Here is a 20,438-nt window from a genome sequence, read left to right as displayed (position 1 = left end):
CCAAATATTACAGATAAACGATTTTGACACATTAAGAGAAGATTAAAACAAAATTGCGTATAATTGGACAACCAACAGCAGTGGTGCTAGAAAAAATAAATATTTTATCAATCGTCAGAGCATCAATCGGTTCCTGCTTAATAACTTTTTTCTCAAGCGTCAGATAGTTTCGTGGTTTTCGAGACTTTGTTTCTTTGTTAAATTTCCTATAAAATCCACATAACAATTGATTTTTAGGAAGTAATGGGCGACTCCTGGAGGAATTATTTTGAGAAAGTTAATTTGCCCATACAAAATTCGATGTAAACTTTAAACAGTGGGCTTAAAAATTTCACCGATCAAGCTAAGAATTTGCACAGTTGATCTAAGACCCAAATGGTACTTAAAAAGTTGCTCGGAGCTGGAATCTAATTTTTGTCCCACTCTACTGTACACGGCTCAGTTTGTGTCGTTAGCTACTACTAGAGGTAATTATTTTAATTTTTGATGGTTAGGAAGGAGGATATAAAAGGAAAGGCCCGACTTTAAAGTAAACAACTGAAGCCAGTTCGTGATTGATTACCACTAAGTTCATGCACCGAGCCGCAAATCTTGAACAATTTTTTCTACATTTTAACGACTCTCAATTAGTTAGAAATTACTGGGTAGGGAAAGTTATGAAAATTTAGAGCCATAGTACTCAAGTGAGAGCAAGGATGTGAAGTATACAGTTCGGAAAACTAGAAGTGGCAGGGTTATTCGAACAGGATTAATATCTTACGGGCTTATCTTTTGTCTTCTGCTGATGAGGGTCGAGCTTAGGCAGCATAACTATTGGGTTTCAATTGAAATCTTTTTTTTCACCAACTATTATTTTTACATCCAACGTGTCGATATTAGCATACACTCACGGGAAATTTATCTATAAATTTTAAATCATCTAACTGAAGCTCATTCCTGATAGGTTACTTCTAATTACATGTACCGAGCCGCAAATCTCGAACAATTTTTGTTTGAAGCTTCACCTTTTTGACAATGGATGAAAACTGATTTCATCCCAGTTCGCTGCGGTTAGATGGCATGTGGAAGGTAGTCTCTGATCCCTATGGCAGCGACCCACTGCCAATCATAATTTATATTGCTTAAGGTTCAATGCCACCGAATACAAAAAGTTTCGTATGACCTTACACGAAATATTGACTGGAAGAGCTATGCGTCCACGTTATCCGGAAAAATAGAGTCCACACAAGAGCAGAGGACGGGATCCTGGCTGGCTTGATTCCGCGATACCGCGATTCAAGCTCAGACTAAACTCCTCTCAACCCATGGTGGGACAAAGAGTGCTCAGACGTGTACGCAAAGAAGGCCTTCACGTATAATACCCTCCGAGACGACGGGCTACTAGCCAGCTACCGACAGTACGCGATGTTAGAAACTCGAATGAAGAGTTTGATGAAAGCCAAGAAATGTAGCTCCTGGCGACGGTTCGTTAACGGGCTAACGAGGGTAACATCGATGAGCACTCGTTGCGGCCCGGCGCTTGCGAAACTGAAACAGCACTAACGAGAGCTGGAATATTCAATCCGTTGGATATTCGATTTCGTCAAAAAGGTTTGTCCGGATCTACCGCGCCGCGTCCGCTCACGATAAAGAAACACCGTATTCGATGGTGGAGTTCTCATTTGCTCTTCTATCATGTAACAAGAAAGCCCCAGGGCCAGACAAAATTAAATTCAACTTGTTAAAGAATCTGCCAGACTCTGCCAAGAGACGCTTGTTGAATTCATTTAATAAGTTTCTTGAGAGTAACATTTTCCCTCATGTTGGTGGCAAGTGAAGGTCACCCAAAAACCAGGAAAACCAGCCTCCGACCACAACTCGTATCAACCGATTGTAATGCTGTCCTGTATTGAGAAAGTGATCTTGTTTTGCTTGACAATTGGTTGAAGCAAATGGCTTAGAGCCAGATACACAATTTGGCTTCCACAAAGGCAAAGGGACGAACGATTTTCTTGCGTTGTTTCTAACAGAAATTCAACCAATCAACCGTGTCAATTTCCCCCATTCTTCTGCTTCAACTGTATTCTTCGACACATCCATGAAGGACGAGATTCGTGGAATCCCGGATCACATATGTCCGCAAGTGATCCCAAGCATCTTTCATAGTAAATTTCGAGAAGTCGACTGCATCAAGATGTTTTACACCGACGGGTAAAGCCTCGACGGCTCCACTGGCTTCGGTATATTCAATCAAAACCTCACCGCCTCATTCAAACTCAATGATCCTGCTTTAGTTTACGTCGCAGAACTTGCTGCTATTCAGTATAAGACGGCGCCGGTAGTTGAGTGGTAAGCGTGACCGCCACTCATTCCAGTTGGCCTGGGTTCAATTCCAGTCGAGGTCGTTGAGATTTTTCTGAGTTGAAAAAATCTGTGGTCACGTCTTCCTTCGGAAAAGAAGCAAAAGCCGTTGGTCCCCGGTCCATGAAATGGGTGGTTCGATATCTAGTCCAGGTAGTGGAATCACCTCTCACCTGGCGTCGGTAAAGAAGGAGTATATCCAACTTCTATACTCTACTAACAAAAATATCGTCCTCCCGTGATACTTGTGGAGTGCGCAGTAGTATATACGGTAGAGTGACAGAAAAAAAATGACCCCCATCGGCCCACCCCTGAGTCGATTCCTAGGCCCACCAGGAGTGTCTGCTCCAAATTTGAGCCAAATCGAACAAGTCTAGCTACCGGACCAACGTGCTTGAAGTTTGTATGGGATTTTTCGACAATTTACATGGAGAAAACCCACTTGCTCACATTTTCGCCGCTAGATGGCACTGTATACATCAGATTATCACCAAAAGTGAAACTTAAGAAGATAATTTTATTATCTACAACTTTGTTGAAGACTGCAAAGCGATCCGACTCCAATAGGAAAAGTTATTAAACTTTTAACGAAGTGATGTCTGAGTCAGTTTTGCATGGGGCCTAGCAGTGCATGGTAGTGTATCAGTACTAGGTTCTAACAAACTAAACATTTTTATAGAATAATGGTTAGATTTAGCTGAATAGTATGTTCGGAAGAATTGTAGTACATAATACGAGTTATGTTTTGGTTAGAAAATTGTAGTTCCACATCTAACCGCATAGATGGCGCCAACACTAACTTTTCAACGAAGAGAGATAGAAATTAGGTGTCTTCTACAAAGTTGTAGAACAAGAATATTGCAGTAATTCTTCCGAACATCTTGATATTCTATCTCTCTCCGTTGAAAAGTTAGTGTTGGCGCCATCTATGCGGTTAGATGTGGAACTACAATTTTCTAACCAAAACATAACTCGTATTATGTACTACAATTCTTCCGAACATACTATTCAGCTAAATCTAACCATTATTCCACAAAAATGTTTAGTTTGTTAGAACCTAGTACTGATACACTACCATGCACTGCTAGGCCCCATGCAAAACTGACTCAGACATCACTTCGTTAAAAGTTTAATAACTTTTCCTATTGGAGTCGGATCGCTTTGCAGTCTTCGACAAAGTTGTAGATAATAAAATTATCTTCTTAAGTTTCACTTTTGGTGATAATCTGATGTATACAGTGCCACCTAGCGGTGAAAATGTGAGCAAGAGGGTTTTCTCCATGTAAATTGTCGAAAAATCTCATACAAACTTCAAGCACGTTGGTCCGGTAGCTAGACTTGTCCGATTTGCTTCAAATTTGGAACAAGTACTCCTGGTGGGACTAGGAATCGACTCAGGGGTGGGCCGATTGAGTTTTCAAAAATTCATTATTTTTCTGGGCAGTCTAATATACGGCCTCTAGCAAAAGCAAGTATCGGACTAACAATTCCTTCCCTTTTCTTCCGCGATCTACGTTCGGGCCTGGCCGGCGCCGGTATTGATCAGAAACACTTTAGGATTACCAGAAGTTGCACATTGAAAGATGTTTCTCTAATCCCAAGCATAATTATCTACTGATTCCCTGTGCAACTTCAGCTAGTCCCGATCGATAACGGAGTAGCAGCCAGGGGTGGTCGCACAAGCTCAAGCTCAAGCTCAGAACTTGCTGCTATTCAGTATACCCTTGGGATCATTGATACTTTGCCCACAGATCATTACTTTATTGTCTCGAATAGCCTCAGCTCAATCGAGGCTCTCCGTTCAACGAAACCTAGAAAGCACATTCCATATTTTCTGGTGAAAATCTAGGAGCGCCTGCGTGCTTTGTCTGTAAGATCGTACAATATTACCTTAGTTTGGTTTCCCTCCCATCGCCCCATTCCAGGTAATGAAGAAGCGGACTCTAGCTAAGGCGGGCGCTTTAGAAGGTGGCTTTTATGAAAGACCAATTTGCTTCAGGGAATTTTTCAGTATTACTCATCAAAGAACCATTCGAAGGTTGGCAAATTTCATGGAGCAACCTTGGTTCAAGGGGATGGGTGTGGGTCGATATTTCATTCGTGTGATGTCTCGGTTCATGTCCAAGCACTACATGCTGGACGCTCATCTTCAACGTATTGAGCTCGCAAATAGCGGTATCTGCACCTGTGGCAACGGTTATCACGATATCGAACATATTGTCAGGGCATGCGCCGAGTACTGTTCTGCCATATCTCAACTATTGGATTCCCTTCGGGCCCGAGGAAGATTACCCAACGTTCCGGTTCAAGATGTACTGGCAAACCGCGATTTCTTCTATATATTCCTCTTATACACCTTCCTAAAAAAATGTTTCTTATCATTCCCAGAAGTGCCCTCTTCCGTCTACCGTACCCCACCGATGGTTTGATGCGACTCGAAGACGACACAAAACATCTCTGTCGAATGACCCAACAAACACCTACAGCACAACATCACATGCGCAACGCGGTGTGTTGCCGATCCGCATCTGAGGCGTATTACGAAATCGTCTGGAGGAATCCCTGCCGGCTCGAGGAAGACCGCCAGGCGTTCCAATACATGATTGCCGGAAACTGGGAAACTGAAAGTTAATATCTTCTCCCCCTCCCCTTGTTAGCATTGTCCACTCTCTCTCCCCTGTCTCTTATATACGACTTGACCCCCCTCTCCTTCTCCCACTTGAATATCTTCCCAAAACTTATGTGCCCCCTGTCTTTATGTTTAGTTGATCAATATATAATCTCGTTGAACCACTCCCTCTAGTTATTTCCAGTTTGAATATGCTTGTAAAATGTTCCGCTTAGTTAATAATTAATTGCTCCAATAATCTCCCTTCTAAAAATCCTACTATACAAAAAACACACAAAATGACCCCCCCCCCCCTATTAATCTTACGAATATTATTTTATCTCCTCTTGTACATGTATAAGTTAGCTGTAAAATTTCTTTAGTTTCGTTATATAAAAACAAAATAATATTTAAATGTGTAACCCCCTTCACGGTGTGTTTGATAGAACAATTTTATTCGAAAAAAATCGGCATCGCTAAAACTTCAACATGTGATAGAATGGGCTTTTCCCTTGCATTTGAAAGTAAAATTAAACTATTCTGTCGGGGGCTCCAGAACATCTTTTTATTTTAAAGGTTTTTTGTTTGAAAAATTGGGTTTTTTCAATTAAACTGGTTCACATTTTTGCCCCTAGTTAGTACTTCAGACATTCAAATATTACCAAAAGTGAGAATCTGATGGACGATTTCATTGTGTACAACTTTGTGGAAAACTACATCGCGATCTAAAATCTCCAGAGAAAGCAATTAAATTTTTATCAAAGTTTCTAGATTCGCACGGGGCCTATTGGTTAAGAAGCTGTATTCCAAAAACATTTTTATTTGTAAAAAAATGGATTGCCTTTTTTACCAGTGTTCTCTGAAGAACCTTAATGCTAGCAAAATCCCACCTTTAAGCGTAAAAAGCATAATTCTAGATTCCACCGTTTTATGCACACCAATGATATTTTAGGAGCATGGAGATATAGAGAAGAGTAGATAAAATTTGAATGAAATTAAGACTCTTTTGAAAGATGTTGGGTAATGCAGCAGAATGAAAGTTTTTTCTGTCACAGATATATTTGTTTCTTCTTTTTTTTCTTCACACATTCTGGAGTATGCTTGATGTAATCTTGAATCAACCTTTTTGCTCGTTACCATCTTGTGGAATATATTTGGCCTAAATTTTAACTTTATATTTGATCAAACTCGATTAGATATTCAATCATTTGATTTGATTTCGATTGAGAATTCTGTTTGACAGTTTCATGAAGGATAGAAAAATAATTCGATGAGATTTATGTTCAAGTTTGTTAACTTTTGTGAATGGCTGTACATTGAACAGAAATCGGAATAATAAATGAGAAATAAAGGTTTTGTCTATTGTACGAAGATAGCGATCTCAATATAAAAGTAGATATAGAGAGTATCACCTTTATCCGAAAGACGTGTTGCTGTTAATGTCTTCAGATTTTGAACTGAACTGGCAACTCTGTCTTCTTGATATGTTGTCTTTTCTCTTATCCCATATTATGAGGAATATCTTCAATAAACAGACTTGTATTACTTTGAGAATTTATTGAATGTATGGTCCAGCCTGATATTATCTTGTTCGTTTTCTGTTGTGATCTGTGTTCAACGAGTAACGACTCCGGAATTTCTTCTTAAAGGAAATTATGAAACTTGGTTTTGTTCTTTTTTCTAAGATTATGTGAAGTGTGTTCGATTTGGAAATAAATTTTGAGGACAAGCAAAAATCTGCATCTATAAATTCTGATGAAATGAATTTACCCCAAAAGATAACAAACATGGATCCAAAACTCGAAGAGCTTTTTTGTCTTTCTCAATCATATTTCTATTAATGTTGATAAAGACAAACAAGATTCTCAACCCAAAATTGCAATAAAATCCGTCGATTATTACAATGATTCGAACTGTCTACTTTAGTTCATTCAAATATAGAGCTTTGAATTCAAGCCAATTGTATTTTACCAGGCATGATAGGATCAGGAAGAAGGGTCATTCTAGTTTACATTAGCTATCCCCTAGAGCGAGAAAAGAAATGAAAAAGGCATGACAAAATTCGTTAGTACATTAATCAATAACATGTAAGATTATCGAATAAATTTGGTCAACACCTTTCCACACCTCCTTGTTCATAAAGTGTCATTTTCGCCCAAGACCCGGAGAAATCTGAAAATATATTTTTTCTGCTGAGAATGGGACTTTGTAAACATTGAAATTAATCTGAATTTACTGTTCATTTAAACCCAGCCTTTTTTTGTAAGTCCTTGTTAATCGACTTCTTAATCCATGGGCCCCGCACACCTAAGAACTGATAAAATTTTAATAACTTTCTCAGGTGATTTTATATCGATTTATAGCATTCTACGAAGTTGTAGACAATAGGATTGTTCATCAGGTTCTCATTCTTAGTATTTTTTAATGTATTTAGTACTAATTTAGTAAAATAATAGCAAAAATGCGATTTAATTTCATTAAAAAATTTAAGTTTTCAATCAAAACACTTTAAAATAAAAAGTTGTTCTAGACCCCCGTCAAAATATTTTCATTTTACTTTCAAATGAAAGGGAAAAGTTCATTCTTTCATATCCTGAAGTTTTACAGATGCCGATTTTTTTTTTGAATAAAGTTGTTCGACAAAGACACCGATCCTTGTTTTAAGAAATTCAAAATGTAAAACAAAGCAAAAATGGCACCGTTAAGCTAACTCAAACGTGCCTTATCAAATAACCGAATTGAATAAAAAAACTCTTAGTAAATTATATTTATGCTTGAAATAGTTAGAGAGAGGTGAAATATTCAAGGGATGTATGACTATTACCGCACGCGTCGTGCGAATGCTTATTTCATATATGTAGTAAGATTTTGATAACATTTTCAGTTTTTTGACATCCCGTCAAATTTTTGTATCTTTTGTGACTTGAGATTTTTTTTATTTAACAGTTGAAGTAATACCTTATCTAATGATGACTTGCTGATCATCCGTGTAAACAACTCGCTTCATATTGCGATATTGCCTCACTTTCTCCTATATCGTTATCTTTTGTGCAAACAGCGTTGTGAGATGCAATCAGCAGCTGTAACGGCCAACTAGGCAGTCAAAAGAGTAGGCATGGTAATATTCCTTTTATATCAAGCGATAAGATTTGTATAAGAATTTGTCTTGCGCAAGTTTATGAAAATTGAATTTGTTTTGCCTTTTTTTTACAGATTTGCAAGTTTTCAATAGTGTTCTAATAAAACACAAATAAATTTGACATCATTTTTTTATTGAAAATTGTCTGAATTGATTGGAGTCGTATTATGAAAATCCATCAACAATTAACAAAACGTAAGCGAAAACTTTGTTTTCTCGCGTTTTCACAATGTTTTCACAATAAAACAGATTTTTGAATAGTGTTCTGTTGAAATACCAAAACAAAGTTGCAAAGAATTTATAAGTTGGCGCTTTTCTGAATAGATTGGTGTTAAAATGACGCAAATCCATCAACAATTAAAAGCGCTACAATTGTTTAAAATTGTATCATATTTTCGTGACGCGTATAAAATTTCAAATTTTAGTTTTCAATCAAGCCCCAGCCCCATCATATAGTCGAGTAAAGCATTTTCAATGTTGGACATTCACACATACATACAGAGAAATTTTTCGATCTCGATGAACTAAGTCAAATAGTATAGGACACCCGACCGCCGATTTTCAGAGTGCATGGCCTTTCCGTATGAGAAATGCAAAAAAGATCTCCGAATTCTCCACGTAATTCGCGTTCATTGGCCATTTTATGTTGATTCCTGATATACTACCAGAGACTAATCTACTGTGATAGCTATAAACCGCTTGTGCTGTTATTTGTCGACCCAGTCGATGAATTGAATAATTTGGTTTGATTCAATGGTTATTGCCTCAAACAGCGAATTATGATATGACTGTTGTATTATTTTCAATAGAAAAATTTGCTTTCTTGCCAGAGAAAAAGAAAATTAATATTCACGATTCTGATCACAGCTAGGAATTTGCTACTGATAAACCCGCGCGAAAAAATTGAAATTCTCAAATTTTATGACAATTTTCAATGTATTTCCCACCGGTCGCCAAAAAAAAAACCCGCCATCCGAAATCATAATAAACGTTCCATCCGATATCGCTGGCTGACCGACTTGTCACTATAGTCGACAATGCTCAGTGCCATGCTCGATTGGTCCTCAATTGACCGGAAGTTATGCTTCCGGGCGCTACAACCTAGCCATTTTCTGTGTGTGTGTGCGTGGGCGTTCAATGCAGCATTCGACCGGGCTGTGCTATCACCTATGTATAGCGAGCGATAAAGTTGGGTTGTGGTGCGGCGCGGGAAATTCACTCTGCAAAGTTTAGCCTGGAGCGCCGTAGCGGGCGTCAACTCCACGCTCTCGCACGACCGTTTCCGGTGCGGGTGCTTGTTGCCTTTAGAACTGCTCGTATTATAGTGGATTCCCTGTTGAACTATGCAACTACAACACCGACACACGAGAGGTCAAATAGTACGACAATGGAAGGTTGATGCATATCCGCTTTGCACCCACCACGGTGTTGACTCCGTCAGGATGCTTGTTGTAGCCTTGTTAGTACAGCGACGATAGTGTGAAAAATCGAATTTCACGATTAACTAGCTGCCAGACAAGTGCGAGACAGGGAACGAATTTTATGTGACCTTCCCCCGCGTACGTGCTTGTACATATCGGTAGATTGATAGTGGGATCGAGGCGAGGGTCAGGCGTTATTCGCTCTTCTGTAAATCCATTTCTAACAAGATTAGTCGTACAGCAAATTAATTCCCAAACAAAGCAGTTTGATTGGCTATAGTAAATTAAGCTCTTACTTGGTAACGATGCCAGACAGTTGTTTCTGAGCCATTGACGGGTGCCGTTCGAACTTCGTAGTTTATTGGTGGAGTGAATTGTCGAGGGGGATACTGATCATTGATCCAAGAGGTGAATGCGAAAGCGCTGGCGCTTCGTCATCATGACAGTTAGTCATAACGACGCACTCGTAAAAGCTAATGGAAGTCAATATAATGCTATGTCAGTTGGAGCAATTTCATAGTCATGCCGTCTCTTCGACGGGATTCGAACGAGGGTGGTTGTTTACCAATTATATAGTTATGTCATGAATCGCATCAATACTCATTGTTCTTTGAAATTGTTTTTGATACCGCATGTTTTCGGTTAAAAGTTTAAGATGTTACGAGGTTAGGTTGCCATCAGTTGAACAGAAAGGTGCAATAATAATCAAATGGTGCCCAATGTTTCGTATTTGTTTAGTTTAGTTTTGTTAATGTATGCAAAGCTCGTGTGAATTTGCTGCAGCTGTAACTTAACTTGCAAGTTACAGCAAACTATCATCGACACTAATATGTTTGAATATTACATTACCATCAACGTACATATCATGCTAAGTTAATGCAGTCTCACTACAACTAAACGGTACGAGTGCAGGTATGTACACTGTACATCCTTTTTACAGTTAAAGTTTCCGTCGATTCGCGAGAAGCGGAAAATTAAATTACGCAAACTTCTTTTTGTTGCTTATCCTGTAAGTAAATTAACGTATCCTCGATCCTGTACCCGTCGTAAGAAGAGTACAAAAAAAAAAACTTAAGGCAAACAGGACTTTCAGCTCCAGCAGGAATTCTAATTTTACCGAAAGTTCCATCTGCACGTTGCTACAGCGTGGAAAAATGTTTATACATATGGGAGAAACTGTTGTTTGTAACGATGGTCCCTTGCTCCCAACGATAATGGCAAAGGGAAAAAGGGTATCCACACACTTACGCTTCGCGCACCCCTGGAAATGAAGAGGGAAAGAAGTCATACAAGTATAATGTGCCCTGTGAGACATGACATCCTTGTTTCGTACGCGATGATGACGATAATCAGAGGGCTTTACATCGCGACATTTGCTAAGAAACCCTCCCCGAAGGTGTTGCTAAGTTACGTGCGTCGTCGCCGGAAGGCGGTTGGATGGGGATGGCGCCGCGTTGAATATTACGTCTGTGAGTGTTTGCATTTGCCGAGACACCAGCGCTAAATGATTAATTTTGATTAGGGAAATAGCGCGAGCTATACACAAAGTGCTGCACTATGAGGAGGTTACCATGGGGACAAATTTGAGCCCAACTTCGTGGGACATGAAATAGTCCTTTGCTCTGGTTTATGATAGCTCCGTGCTATTTAGAGCAGATATTCGGCATTCCAATCGGTGGGTGGTATGAGGGAGTTATATATAGTTAGCTAGATTAGAGTATGTTACTGTTGTAGCTACCGCCAAATAGCACTTCACTGAAATAACGCGAACTTCCATTTGATATTGAACCAAATTGGAGCCATTCTGGTTTTATGATTCGATTGCACGGTACTACAAAACAAAAGCAATGCACTTTTCAAGTGATAGTTAAGGTTGTAGGTCTGGTCAAAATCAACACAAAATCACGATTGATCAATTCAACACACTCTTAAAATCTTGATTTCTGGTAAAAAAAAACAATTTTTTGGAGCCTTCGGATTTATCTACAATCACTCTGAAAATCGACTTTTCAACCCAGAGCCGGAGGACTGAGACTCTTATACCATTCGATTCAGTTCGTCGAGCTCGGCAAATGTCTGTGTGTATGCGTATGTGTGTGTATGTATGTGACCTATAAATGCACATCGATTATTCGGAGATGGTTGAACCGATTTTCACAAACTTAGTGTCAATTGAAACGTACAACGTTACCATAGGCTGCTATTGAGTTTCATTTAATTCCAATTTCCGGTTCCGGAGTTGCGCATTAGAGATGTGGTCAACCATGAAATTTACATATAAATCAAAACAGAATGTTATCTAAAAGATGCAAAAAAATGAAATGTGTTCAAAATTGCGTGAATTTATAGTTTCAGCTCACTGAAAACGTTGAATAACTTAGTAGGAACCGGAAGGAATTGGGAAAGTGGTTATGCTCCTGAATTTAAGACACATCTGCTTCTTAGAAATGTCTGGCTCGATTTTCTCAAATTTAGTCTCAAATGAAAGCTACAACATCGCTATTGACTGCTATTAACTTCCATTGGAATCGGAGCTCTGGTTACTGTGTTACGGGTTGACGTAAGCAGCCGCATGCGAAATTCTCATATACACCGGTATCATTATATCTAAATGATGCAAAACTAATAAAATCGATACAGTAACACAAAACTAATAAAAATGAGTTTTAAATTGGTGGAAATTGTTAAACCAGATCCATAATTGCAAATTAAAATCTCTTTGACCATATTGAGAACCATTGAAGATTCCAGAAGTTCCGAGGAAATGGCCAAGATTCACACCTGCTTCTCATGTATTGCTGACTCAATTCTCATAATCCTTTTTTTATGGTAAGGTTTAAAAAGCTTAAAAAGCCTGGCTAGTAGTGTATTAGCACTAAGTTAAGCTCTCGTCCCCGTGAGCCGTTTAGGTACTGATTCCTTGAACCATTTAGCTCATGTTTCCGTGAGTCATTCAGCTCCCGGCCTTATCGCGAGCTACTTGGATAGTCCCCAATGGTGAACTCACCCTGCTCCGACCGATAATTCCTCGACGGAGGAGTTTCCCCCGATACCGACACCCGCTTCCTTGAGCCATCTAGCTCCCAGTTTTATCGAGATAAACTTGGATATTATCCTACTCCGACTGAGAGTTCTCCGGTAACGGAATTTCTCTCGGTACCGGTGTTTGTTTTATGAGCCCTTTTCCCCTTTTAGTCACGATACTGTCGGGTAGTCCACAGCGGCGAATCTACCCTACCTTGAATTCTCCGGCGGTAGATTGCTCCCGATATCGATGTTCATTTCTGTGAGCCATTTAGCTCCCCGCTTCGTCTACTCGGTCTAGTTCCCGACGGTGGACCAAGCCTATTCAACGGGCCAGCCAGTAAGTGCTGAGGTCGATCCAGCGATTCCGGGTGGAGCATAGCTTCCGGTTCACTGGCGCTCCAACAACTCCACTGCTAGCTAATCGACTCGGTCTACTCGGTTTAATCCCCGGCGGTGGATCTAGCCTACTCACGAGGTACCCGGTAGAGTGTCGAGATCGGTCCGGTGATTCCGATGGAGGCTGACGTCTGGTTCATTGGCGCCCTGACGACCCGGGTATGCTCGTCGTGGCAGATCACTTCGACGATATTGTCACACCAAACATACCCCTGCGAACTTCTTCGAACCTAGGGCATTCTAAGATCACGTTTTCCGGTGCACACTTAATTTTTTCTGCCGAATCTCAGCTTTTTTCGCATCTTTTGCAGATATCTCAACAGCTGAAATCTCAGCAAGCATTTTTTTGCTGAGATTTCAGTAAAAGTGACGTTTGATAGCAGAGACTTGCTGACTACACGGCTGTTGGGAAATTGCCGAGCCGAATTGAGTGTGTGTCACTTGAACGTTCCCCCACTCTGGGCAACTCCGCTAGCGAATGACGGATCTCAATAGTAGCATGTCTGTAATAATATACGTACATGGAACTATTGAGAACCAGAGCTACAGGTCCAAAGCCCTGGTAAAGGAGGATGGTTGTGATGATCTGGGCCGTGGTCACCACGTAAAGCAAGATAGGTCATAACCCCAATTCCAAGGCGTGAAGCGACCCGTGCCGAGGGATGAATGATCGAGGGGGTGAAAAATATGCTCGATCGTTAACGGAGCCTGTGGGGTATCTGGGTAACCCCCACAGTAAGCGTCCCTTACCACGTTAATGCGGAGCTCTGGCCGAGAAGTCCGACAGAGGAACCCAGACAGTGGCCTCCAAGAGGGAGGGAAGATAGAAGGTCGATACAGGCACTCAGACAGTGGCCTTTACCTTCTATGGAGCAGCCATGTCGCTCGGAGCGGCGGCCGAGTTCCCCTCGAAGGGAAAAGGCAAGGGCAATCGTAAGACGGCGTCGGACGCGAAGCGCCCTAGGAAGTCGCCAGGCGAGGGTGCAAAAACCGACACCACACGGCGTGCAACCGTTAAGGCCAGACGCCGTTTGGTCGAGGTAAGCGAGGGCGAGAGTGACCTCGCTGGGTAGAGCGATGGTACCAGCAACCCGGCGCGACCGGGGCAGGGGGGTGCAAACCCCTGGACACTGGCCATCAAGAAGAAGCCGGCACCGACACCGGAGGTACCGCGGCCCGCGAAGAAGGCCAAGGACAGAGGCGAGGCCTTGTGGTTAAAAACCGACAAGGACAAATACGCCGACGTCCTAAAGTCGATGAAGGCGACCGAAAGTCTCTCGGCCCTTGGGCAAGATGTGCGTAGTGTGAGATGCACTAACACGGGAGAAATGCTTCTGGTGCTGAAGCGAGGCGCACAATCTAGTGCGGTGTACAAGGCCTTGGCCCAAGAGGTCCTTGGTGAAGGCGCCCAGGCCAGGTCGCTAGGGGCGGAAATGACTCTCCAGTGCAAGCATCTGGACGAGTTCACGACCGCAGAAGATGTCGTCGTAGCCGTTAAGGAGCAATGCGACGTCACAATCTAGCGGGCCTTTGTGCGTTTTAGAGAGGGACCCTCTGGCACCCAAGTAGCCTACCTCAGGCTACTGAAGGCGGATGCCAAAAAGGTAACCGAGAAAGGTAAGCTGAAGATCGGCTGGTCGGTATGCCCAATTAGCATACCCCAGCCGCCTTCAGTGGATAGGTGCTATCGGTGCCTTGAGTCCGGCCACAAAGCCTACGAGTACAAGGGCATAGACAGGAGCAAACTATGTCGTCGCTGCGGCGAGGAGGGGCATAAGGAGCGGGGTTGCACTAAGGCGCACAAGTGCCTTATCTGCACCGCTAAGAAGCAAGCCCATAAACATGCTATGGGCGGACCTTCGTGTCCCTTCGGTGAGGTAAATAAGAAGAAGCCGTGAACGTCACACAGCTAAACCATTGTGCAGCAGCCCAACAGCTGCTGTGGCAGTCGGTCTCGGAGTCGAGGACAGATGTCGCCCTCCTATCAGACCCGTACAACATCCCTGCCGGCAACGGCAATCGGGTGTCGGACGGGTCTGGAATGGTGGCAATCTGTACAACGGGACGGTTCCCGGTTCAAGAGGTAATACACTCCTCCGCCGAGGGTGTTGCGATTGCCAAGATCAATGGTGTGTTCTATTGCAGCTGCTACGCTCCACCAAGGTGACCAATAGAACAGTTCAACCAGATGATCGACAGGCTCTCGTCAGACCTAGTGGGCCAGAAACCGGTAGTCATAGCGGGAGACTTTAACGCTTGGGTAGTGGAGTGGGGCAGCCGCTGTACAAATAGCAGGGGCCCTAGCTAATAATTGCTCCGCTAGCACATTCCGTAGAAACGGGGTGGAGGCGTGGATTGACGTAACATTTGCCAACCCGAGTCTGGTTCCAGGCATGGAATGGAGGGTAGACGAAGGCTACACCCATAGCGATCATTTAGCAATCCGCTTTAGGATCAACTATGGTGTGCAACATCCGAGGGCTGGAGATCCCTGTCAGGTACGCGGGTGGAAGTCCAATCACTTCGACAGCGAAGCTTTCACCGCGGCCCTGGGACTGGAGGCCAACACCAACAGTCTTAGCGGGGATGCGCTGGTAGCTGTTCTATCACGCGCGTGCGACGCCACTATGCCGAGAAAAACACTGCTAAGAAACAGCAGATGCCCGGTATACTGGTGGAGTGCCGAAATTGCTCGCACCGAGGATGCAAGAGAGTGTTTCGAGCTGCGAAATTGGCCCTTAACAAGGCCATTAAAAGCAGCAAGAGAGCGTGTTTCGACAACCTGTGTGAGAGTGCCAACGCGAATCCGTAGGGTGACGCCTACAGGATCGTGATGGCCAAGACCAAAGGGGGCTCTTCACCCCCAGAACGGTCTCCGGACCGGTTGGCGAGGATTATCGAAGTACTCTTCCCGTCGCGAGCCACAAGCCCCTGGCCACCTGCATCGCAAGAAATTGTGGGCGCGGTCGAAATGGTGGCTGCGGTGACGAATGAAGAACCACTCGCAGTGGTTAATTCCCTAGCAACGAACAAAGCTCCAGGTCCGGATGGAGTTCCAAACAGCGCTCTCAAGGCAGCGATCATAGCGAATCCGAACATGTTCAGGCTAGCTATGCAGAGATGCCTTGACGAGTGCCGTTTCCCCGATAGATGGAAAAGGCAGAAATTGGTGCTGTTGCCGAAGCTCGGAAAGCCGCCAGGCGACCCATCGGCGTACAGACCAATCTGTCTGATCGACACGACTGGCAAATTGCTTGAGAGGATTATCCTCAACAGGCTAACCCCGTACGCAGAAGGTACGGACGGCCTGTCAAGCAACCAGTTTGGCTTTCGGAAGGGTAAGTCCGCAGTGGACGCTCTCAACTCAGTGATAAAGACTGCCGAGATAGCGATCCAACGAAAAAGGCGAGGCATTTGATACTGTGCGTTAGTGACACTTGACGTGAAGAACGCATTCAACAGCGCAAGCTGGGATGTTGCGGCACTATCGAGGATGATGTCCAACAGCTCAAAGGTGTGCGCCAGTAGACGTAGGTTACTGGCAGGCGTTGCCGTATCTATCCTCAGGTACGGCGGCCTGTCATGGTCAAGAGCACTGAAGGTAACCAGTTACCTACAGAAACTGGAGAGCACCTACCGCGTGGTGTGCCTCAGAGTGATATCTGCCTACCGCACGGTATCACACGATGCATCCTGCGTGATAGCGAGCATGATGCCAGTCGGGCTGGTCATTCGGGAAGATGAGGAGTGTTTCGAGCTACGTGGAAATAGAGGATCCCGCGAGCGCACCAGGGTGACCTCGGTCGCCAGATAGCAGCGTGAGTGGGATAACTCCTCGAATGGTTGGTGGACCCACCGGCTGATACCTAACATATCGAGCTGGGTGGGAAGACCCCATGGGGAAGTTCACTTCCACCTAACACAATTCCTGTCAGGCCATGGCTGTTTCCGACAGTACCTCCACAGGTTCGGACACGCGGAGGTCCCAGCCTGCCCGGACTGCCCAGTTGTAGACGAAACTGCCGAACACATACTGTTCGTATGTCCTCGGTTTGACGTCGAAAGAAGAGCAATGCTTGACGTCTGTGGCAGGGACACAACCCCTGATACCCTTATTCAGCGGATGTATCAATCGGTGGAGAAGTGGAACGCAGTCTCAGCTGCTACTACCCAGATAGCCTGTAGGCTACAGGTAATCTGGCAAACCGAGCAACAGACGACGGGCACGGCTAACTAGTGATTGGTTAGTTGGAGCGAAAAAGGCCGAGCGCAAAAAAGGGAGTGAATGGTCTGTTCATGCTGAGGCAGGTTTGGCGCAGCGACTGGCAAACGCGTAAGGGGTAAACCCAGCCACCCCGAAGCAAGGCAGAAGAGCAAGTGTATAGGCGTATAAGTGGACTGCCTCATGCCAAGATGGGAATGTCGTAGCGTAGTATGTTGGGACTTAGCTATCGATGCCTCGTGGCGTGGCAAAGGAGTGAAAGGGTGAGCATCCAAATCAGTCTCACACGTTATGTTAAGGGTGAGCACAAAAGTCAGCCTCACATGGTATGGTAGAGGCTAGCACAAAAGTAAGCCTAGCATGGAATGAAAAAGGTGAGCACCCAAGTCAGCCTCACATGGTATGGGTGAGGCGAGCACAAAAGTAAGCCTAGCAAGGAATGAGTAAGGTGAGCACAAAAGTCAGCCTCATGTGGAGTGTTAGAGAGTGAATCAAGGTGCGATAGAGAGAGCACCCAAGTAAGCCTCATACAAGACATATGAACGCCTGAGCGAGAGTGAATGAGTACATTAAGTACAGCCATCCCCCCAGAAGTAATACCGAGAGATAGTTCCTGGGAATGGAGTTTAGTCGGTATTAATGGCAGCGTCACCATTCGAGCCCGATAGGTCCCCAGTACACACCGTGTGGTAGCTTGGACACCTACCAATAGCACGTGTACTGGGTTAGGACATAAACGTCTTCTCCATTGTAAAAAAAATACTCTGGGCAAAGGGATAATGAAACATGTCCAAATCGATGCAAGTACTTTCGGAAGCATCCACATCTATATATGTGTATGTGTGTGTCATTTAATGTCACACAATTTTCTCAAAAAAGACTGAACCGATATACACAAACAAGTTTCAAATGAATGGCATAACGCTCTCATAACGCTCTCATGTACAGCATACTCCAAGATGCTCCGGACTAGTGCGCAGTATAAAGATTTCAGTGCGACACAAAATCGACTGAGTTCCGTTTCACAAACCCCAATGTTGCAAAAGTCTTCGCCGTTGTTGCAATGATGTGGTCAGCGAAACGAAGTTTTCTATCGAATAACACTTCCAAGTCACGGATGGAATTCACCCTCTCTATGACACAGGCTTGAAGGATATATTCGCATCGCCTTATATTTACCGAGCGTCCGAAACTTATCACCTTACATTTATCGACGTTGATCTGTATACCGTTCAGCAAGCGCCATTCCTCTATATTGGCTGTATCGTCTTGGAGTACAGCAGAGTTGAGTGCTGAGGCAATTGAACGAAATATTTTCAGATCATCAGCATAGAGTAGTTTTCCAGACTTGATGCGGGTGTAGAGATCGTTGAAGAATAAGAGAAAGATCAGTAGCCCTAGATGACTTCCTTGAGGTACACCGGTTGGCGTTACGAATGCGCTTGAGCGTGTGGTGCCAATTCTAACGAAGCGGATCGTTGTGAGAGGTAGTAATGCAGCCATCTGGTTACCCAGTCAGGTGGACCTAGTCGCTCCAGTTTCAAAACAGCAATGTTGTGGGGCACATTGTCGAATGCTTTCGCGAAGTCAAAATATACAACTTCCACTTGTTGACGCTTCACGATAGCTGGAACTAGAAAGTTTATATACGTCATCAAGTTCGAAGTGACAGAACTTTTTTTTATGAATCCATGTTGACGTTCGTCGATTGTGTTGGAAGAAGTAGCGTACATCGCATTGTAGACAAACTTTTCCAGAACTTCAGCTAGGCAGTTCAGTAGCGAGATTCCTCTGCAGTTTTCAACGCGAATTGGAATAGGAACTACATAACTATATAACTGCATCTCGGAAGTGCAAATAGGTCCACCAACTCGGCAGCGGACTGTGAATTTTTGTTACGAAGATAGACATTTTCTGGTACAACCCGGGGTATTTTCTGCTATTGTCAAGGGATTTTTTCGAAGGTTGCGTTGAACTTGTTGCGTTGCGGATATTCACCGAATGCACTGTTCCGGGCTGTTCCATACTGCAGTTCAATTTGACGAAGAACAATTTTGTTGTTGTCGGTCCTATGGTGTAAGTATCGCTTTCGTTGTTTCCGGAGTACGTTGCGTGCCTACGCAAACCAAGAACAAGCTCGGCGTTCCACCACGGAAACTTATATTCTGCTTTTCTGCTTACACGTTTTTTTGGAACATTACGCCGAAAAATCTCATATATGGCATCATAGAACGCCGCAACTACCTGATCTAAATCATTTCCAACCAGCATCTCACGCCAATTGAGTGCACCAATGGCCATTGAGGCTTCATCGAAGTTGCATCGAGTAAAGTCTAAGTTGAAGTCGTCTTTAATTGTATCAAAAGTTTCACCATCATCAGAACGCACATCAAATCTTAAAATGAAGGGTTTATGGTGAGGGTATACTTTCAGTATAGATATCGGAGGCTCAATCAGTTCGAACACGTCTGAGCTTGAGCTTGGGCGACTTTTTATCTGGAACCTAGTACTGAGAGTTCCTCGGCGGTGGTATTTCTCCCGATACAGATGCCCATTGTTGCGAGCCATTTAGCTGCCAACCACTCCGACGGAGAGATCATCGGTGGTGAAATTTCTCCAGACAACGATATCGCGATTTTCTCCGACATCGTGTTTTTCTTCCCTAGCTCCCGTTGCTAACCCGCTGACCGAACTTCGCTGTGAAACTGGTCTACTCAAAACTGTTGCTAATATTGAAATTGATCGAAACGTGACCCGATCCAGAGAAACCGACCAACTTGACATAGGATGATGAGCCTATTTTCGCCCTGTTTCTATTATCACCCTTAATGTTTATCTGAGAAAGCCTCGAAAAGTGGCCATCTTTAAAAACGAAAAAAACAGTTTTTTCACACCGTTGACGAAATTTTTATGAAAATCAGTCAATAATGCTCTAACAAAGGCCCGAATGCCCGATTATCATGAAGATTGTATATATATATATATATATATATATATATATATATATATATATATATATATATATATATATATATATATATATATATATATATATATATATATATATATATATATATATATATATATATATATATATATATATATATATATATATATATATATATATATATATATATATATATATATATATATATATATATATATATATATATATATATATATATATATATATATATATATATATATATATATATATATATATATATATATATATATATATATATATATATATATATATATATATATATATATATATATATATAT

This window comes from Topomyia yanbarensis, unplaced genomic scaffold, assembly GCF_030247195.1.
Source record: "Topomyia yanbarensis strain Yona2022 unplaced genomic scaffold, ASM3024719v1 HiC_scaffold_100, whole genome shotgun sequence".
Taxonomy (NCBI): domain Eukaryota; kingdom Metazoa; phylum Arthropoda; class Insecta; order Diptera; family Culicidae; genus Topomyia; species Topomyia yanbarensis.
The sequence above is the reverse complement of the archived record's forward strand: the minus strand, read 5'-3'. Positions refer to the sequence as shown.